The following is a 7017-nucleotide window of genomic DNA, read 5'->3' as shown; positions in this document are numbered from 1 at the left end:
TACAATTTACTATATAGAGTAGCACAGCCGATTCGTTGAGAACGGAAAACATCTTCTAAATTTATAGGTCACGTTTATACGTGACTGATTGGAGACATTATTTAATGTCATGTCGCATAAAAAATACGATTATTTTGGAATCTTCACATTTAAAAAAAATAACGCCTGAATTTATGTTACAGTGATCAGATGAGATATAGCAGAGACAAGCCTGAAGTTATAGCCATTAGTGTAAGGTGCGTTACTCTTAAATTTCAGAGAAATTGATTCCAAATGGTTCAAGATCCGAGAACTTTTAATCCTGGTGTATAATAATAATAATATGAAAATCCACTTTTTTCTACAGATTATGACTCGTTCTGCACATTTTTAAAATCGTTATTTTGCCTATGTGTATACAAATAAATATATTTTGAATATCATCACAAATCAATAACATTGCTTGAGTAGATTCAACTAATTTCAAGATCCAAAACAATTAAAACCCATTCATTTTTCAACTATCAAAATTTTGTTTCGATAACAACGCCGGTTGTTCTAATAATATATTTATGAAAAATTTAAAAAAATGACCGTTTAGAATGAACAACAATCGATTATTTGTATAAAATTTTAGCCAATCGAGTTCAGAAAAACAACTAACATTCTGGTTGAATTGCGATCGCAGATGGTTCCGTGTAACGGCGAAGTATAAAATCCAGAAAACTTTTGACACAAACCTAGAATGCGAAACGAAAATTCCACACTAAAGGAAGCATTTCAAGCAAAATCAGAAGAAACTACCAACGTGAATCCTCCCGCACGGTGTAACACAAAATCTGATCGGTTCATAGAGTTTTTGTGACAGCCAAAGTACCCATATCTTGCTATACCCTTTGTTTCTCGGCTTTATTAGCACAAGCCATCGGCAAGCACTTTCAACCATAAACATTGATTCAACTATGTCGGATCCCACAATACCATTCATGAAATCCGTTCAGCCTTAAGAGTCTTCATTTTTCTTCTGTAGAATTTGTGTTTGTGTGGTTGTGAACCAAGCAAACCAACTACTCAGATTTCTCTTACTTTCTCGTCCAAACATCATCAGAGAAACAAAACATTTTCCTTTTATTTCAATCCAACTGCAAAAACTGTTAAGTTCATGAAAATATGACAGATATGCTGAATTCTTTGTTGTGCCAAATCAAATCAAAACAACCCAAACAATCATTTTCCAAGACAAATCGTGTACGACTGACGATGACTGCCAGATACCTGATCTGAAGTAAACAGATTTTTCTCCTGTTTTATAAATCTGTACCTTCGAGTGTTTTACTCCATTACTGGTAACAGGGATGCAATCATATCTAGTGCGCTGCAATCGTAAAACATATGTAATCTATGTGGGCCATCAATGCAACCAGCTGCAATTATCTGCACTCTGCACCGAATCCACTTAAAACTTGAACCTAGAACGTACTAACCTGTTTGTGTGTGTTTCCACGTCCACTCTTACCTCGTCCATCCATCCTTCTAATAAATCCTGAAAACTTGACTCCTGAAAAACGCCTGATAAATATACATAAATGGTTGGGTCTATCCCCCACGTTACATATAGGTACTGTATAGCATGGCAGCCTGTCGGTTTCGCTGCGCCGAATAAAAATTGTATGCAAACCACTCGTGCATTTTCTGCGTTCGTGAACAACACAGGCATGCGGGAAAGTGCAATAACTTGTTTGAATATGACGAAGGAATTACAAGCGCACACGTTATGTAGCCATAATTAATGGTTTGTAGTTTCGTGGCACAGTTGTTATGGCTGACGGTAACTCGAGCATACTTTAACGGGAAAGCTATGGAAGTAGTTTCTCAACATGAAAATGCAGCATCTATCTTCCCTTTTTTTAAATGACCCAGTGCCTCCTTCGTTCTGCAGTCGATGGTTGAGATTTGTTGTAAGTGAATGAGAAATGAGATTAGAATTCCATTCCAGTTCGTGTGCAGTGAAAAGTTCTATTTATCAATTTAGAAGACAATCGACCGGATTCGTTTAAACTTTTTTGTAATAATCGGCTTTTCAGTCACTAGTGGATATTTTTGTTTAAACATCCAACGTTTCGACACTACTGATCGTCGTCTTCTTCAGAGGAACTGCATTTTTAAAGTTGGACATTACAAAATAAACATAAATCTTTCCGACCACGCGATTATTATTCTTTTATGTATTACTGACACTGCAGCCGTGTCCCATGCATTAGTCAACAGGCTGAAAACCCTTTTTTAATCAACCTAGTGGTGTAATAATGCCTTTCTCATACTAGTTATATTTACAGAACTATCCCTAGAAGATTCTGTGAACATTTTTTTCTAATCTTGAATAAAACAAGCTCTTGGAATAAAGTTCTGCCCATTCTTCCATATGGCTAATTTTGAAAAGGCACCCCATAGTAAAGTAAGTCGTATTCACGACAAAAGAAATTAGTAATCTGATAATTCTTCTTTTTTCAAATTTTTCCTAGATAATTCGCATAGGAACAAGGAAAATTTTTTACATTTTTATGCATAATTCTTCATTTTCAAATTTTTCCAAGATAATTCGCATAGGAACGGGGAAAGCTTTTTACATTTTTATGCAGAGTTTTTTTACATAAAAATTTTTCTGCTTTTTTAATGATTTCTTAGAGAGGGTCGATTTTTTCAATTCACAATTTTTTAAGTCGTGATCAGAAAGAGTTCAATCCACTATCACTCATGAAAAACACAGTTCAGACATGCCATGCGGAATCAGTTTCAGTGAGAATCGCGTTGTCAAAAAATCAGTACTGAACTTTTCTGCAGTGAGTTTTCTGATCGATGATTTTTTGTCTAAAAATCACTTCTATGTCTATTTTCAGATCCAGCATGGCAGGCGAGGAACAGTTTTATGAGAAAGCCGATGAATTGCAGGAATGTAATAAAAACCTGTTTTAATCCACCTAGTGGTGTAATGATGCCTTTCTCATGTACATATAATATTGTGGTATTCTATTCAAAATTTTTCTCTTCGATTTTTGAAAGAAACCAAGAGATTGTTTGTGCATTAACTAGTAAAACATACATAATAAAACAGTGCTTCGATTGCGTAGGTCATCTTTAAGGAAACGAAGTGGGTTCACTATTTTATGCACTACCGGCACCGGAACCCGAGAACCGGTATAATCAAAGTCGGTTCGTACGGCCACCAACTAACACGACACACAAACTCTACTAGTGCGCACTCTAAATTACGATTTAAATGTTTATTGCATCCGAAAATATGCAGTAAATTTTGATAGGACCATAAGACCTTCCAATTGACCCTAAGATTGAGAATAACGATTTTGAGAATAGTTTAGAAATTTTTTTACGTTTTTTGTTTCGCCGGTTTAAGTGACGGTGTACAATATCGAAAATACTTTACCCTATAACTCCGGAATAGGAAGTCGGATCCGGATGAAATTCAGGAATTCAATATGGAACCGGAAGACCTTTCATTTGAATCTAAGTTTGTGGAAATCGGTCAAACCATCGCTGAGAAAAGTGAGTGAGATCCATTTTAGTATATATGACCACTATTTTCGGTACTTCCGGAACCGGATACCGAGAACCAGGATAGCCGGAATCGGTTTGTTTAGTTGCCTACTGATAATGATTATCGGTTTTTGTAGTTTTGAGACCAGTTTAGAATTTTTTTTAAGTGTTTTGTTTCGCTGGTTTAAGTGACGGTGTACAATATTGAACACACTTTTTCTATAACTCCGGAACCGGAAGTCGGATTCGGATGAAATTCAGGAATTGTGTATAAGACCGGAAGACCTTTAATTTGAATTTAGGTTTGTGGAAATCGGTCAAACCATCGCTGAGAAAAGTGAGTGAGATCCATTTTGGTATATATGACCACTATTTTCGGTACTTCCGGAACCGAATACCGAGAACCAGGATAGCCGGAATCGGTTTGTTTAGTTGCCTACTGATAATGACTATCGATTTGTGTAGTTTTGAGACCAGTTTAGAACATTTTTTACGTGTTTTGTTTAGCTGGTTTAAGTGACGGTGTACGATATTGAACACACTTTATTCTATAACTCCGGAACCGGAAGTCGGATCTGGATAAAATTCTTTAATTCAATATGGACGGAAGACCTTTCATTTGAATCTAAGTTTGTGGAAATCGGTCAAACCATCGCTGAGAAAAGTGAGTGAGATCCATTTTGGTATATATGACCACTATTTTCGGTACTTCCGGAACCGGATACCGAGAACCAGGATAGCCGGAATCGGTTTGTTTAGTTGCCTACTGATAATGACTATCGATTTGTGTAGTTTTGAGACCAGTTTAGAAAATTTTGTACGTTTTTTGTTTCGCCGGTTTAAGTGACGGTGCACAATATTGAAAACACTTTACCCTATAACTCCGGAACCGGAAGTCGGATCCGGATGAAATTCAGGAATTCCATGAGACCTTGAATCTAAGTTTGTCAAAATCGGGTCAGCCATCTCCGAGAAATCCTAGTGAGATTATTTGACACATACACACACACACACACACAGAGAGAGAGAGAGAGAGAGAGAGAGAGAGAGAGAGAGAGAGAGAGAGACAGACAGACAGATATTGCTCAGCTGGTATATGACAATTTTCACTAGTCGGTTTTTCAAGTAATTGCATAACCTTTATAAAAGGTGATTTTTTTGAGGTTAGGATTTTCATGCATTAGTATTTGCTCAGATTTTTTGAGGTTATGATTTTCATGCATTATTATTTGCTCAGTATGCTCTGACATTTCATCATGAATAGACTTACTAACGAGCAACGCTTGCAAATCAGTGAATGGGCCCTAGAAAAGTTGGCAGAAAATCCGCTTTTTTATCGAAAAATTTTGTTCAGCGATGAGGCTCATTTCTGGTTGAATGGCTACGTAAATAAGCAAAATTGCCGCATTTGGAGTGAAGAGCAACCAGAAGCCGTTCAAGAACTGCCCATGCATCCCGAAAAATGCACTGTTTGGTGTGGTTTGTACGCTGGTGGAATCATTGGACCGTATTTTTTCAAAGATGCTGTTGGACGCAACGTTACAGTGAATGGCGATCGCTATCGTTCGATGCTAACAAACTTTTTGTTGCCAAAAATGGAAGAACTGAACTTGGTTGACATGTGGTTTCAACAAGATGGCGCTACATGCCACACAGCTCGCGATTCTATGGCCATTTTGAGGGAAAACTTCGGAGAACAATTCATCTCAAGAAATGGACCGGTAAGTTGGCCACCAAGATCATGCGATTTGACGCTTTTAGACTATTTTTTGTGGGGCTACGTCAAGTCTAAAGTCTACAGAAATAAGCCAGTAACTATTCCAGCTTTGGAAGACAACATTTCCGAAGAAATTCGGGCTATTCCGGCCGAAATGCTCGAAAAAGTTGCCCAAAATTGGACTTTCCGAATGGACCACCTAAGACGCAGCCGCGGTCAACATTTAAATGAAATTATCTTCAAAAAGTAAATGTCATGTACCAATCTAACGTTTAAAATATAGAACCGATGAGATTTTGCAAATTTTATGCGTTTTATTGTTTAAAAAAGTTCTCAAGCTCTTAAAAAATCACCCTGTATATGAGAAATGCTAAAACATTGGAATATGAAATGATCGATTTTCGACTACGGTTCCCCTTTCATACGCAGTCAGTTGAAGATATGTGCCTGACTATCTCAAAATCGTCGTTGTTGCGCGAAAAAGCCAAGCAAAAGTAAAGAGTTTTTTGCGTTGTTTTCAAAGTTTGAGAAAACTTAGTTTTTGAGTTGTTTGTGGTTATCTCACACTGTTCAAAATATTATCCTAAATTCCTGATCATATTTTTAATGAAATGATGAAAGAATTATGTTTGCTGCCGTTAATACAAGCAGAGATGTCTATCTCCTCTGTGTGACGAAGAGCAAGCAAAATTTCTCCCCTCGCACTGACAACTTCAACGAGAGCTCTTCTCTTTCACATTTATACACCACTGTTGTGTAAAGTGTACACGCATCATGAGTGCGTTTGTTTATTTCCTTTTACCTCTTCCACTGAATCGCACCAAAGTGCTAGAGCATTAGCTAATAAATTCTCTGAGGTGGATGCAGATACTTTCACAGAGGTGTACACGCCGGTGAGCACTCTGCTGTATGGTTTGCGTAGATGAAGCGTGGACACGCAAAATCAGCAAAACAAAACAATTTATCGTAAAATTTTCGGTTTTCCTTGCAAATTTTTCATAGCAAAGCCAGATCTACTCTCTATTAATTGAAGTTCACAGAAGTGTTCGCTCAACATCACGCACCAGTGGTCACTTGGGTGTATTTAGACGAGAGCGCGTGTGAGCGATTCATGCGAAGAGAATGTGTTTCACTCGCGCCAGCTGCTTTAACCACAAGCACACACTCAAATGCTGTCTATTCGACACTGAGAAGAAGTGCGCTTTCCGCTTTGTGCGGTGATTCGTTTTTTTCATCCTCGGTGTGGCAAAAATCTGACTCTAGCGTGTATATCTCTGGTGAAATGCCATCTCTGAATACAAGTCAAGATATTCACGATTAAGTTCTACCCATTCTTCCATATGGCTAATTTTGAAAAGGCACCCCAAAGTTAAGTAAGTCGTATTCACCACAAAATCACTCATTTTTATAGTCGATTCAATATAATATTCATGTATTTTGATTTATTTTTACGTCTTGAAACATTTTGTTTTTCTTTCCTGAGTTAAAGACTGAGTATGTTTGACTCTTGAAAAATTTAGTCAATTAACGAATTACATTTTTAAAAATTGAGTCATGCGTGGATTTTCGTCGCATGTAGTTTTCGTATTGTTTGGCTGAGTAAACACTACATCGAATATGTGTTGATTTATTTTTGCAAAGTTTAAAAAATATACAACTTAATATGAATTTTCTGGTGATAGATTTCGTCGTTTGTATTAGCGTTTGTATAGTCGTTATAGCACTGTTTATATGATGCATAATCTTATTGCTCAAATGGGTATAACGAA

This window comes from Malaya genurostris, chromosome 3, assembly GCF_030247185.1.
Source record: "Malaya genurostris strain Urasoe2022 chromosome 3, Malgen_1.1, whole genome shotgun sequence".
Lineage (NCBI taxonomy): Eukaryota > Metazoa > Arthropoda > Insecta > Diptera > Culicidae > Malaya > Malaya genurostris.
This window is presented reverse-complemented; position numbering follows the sequence as displayed.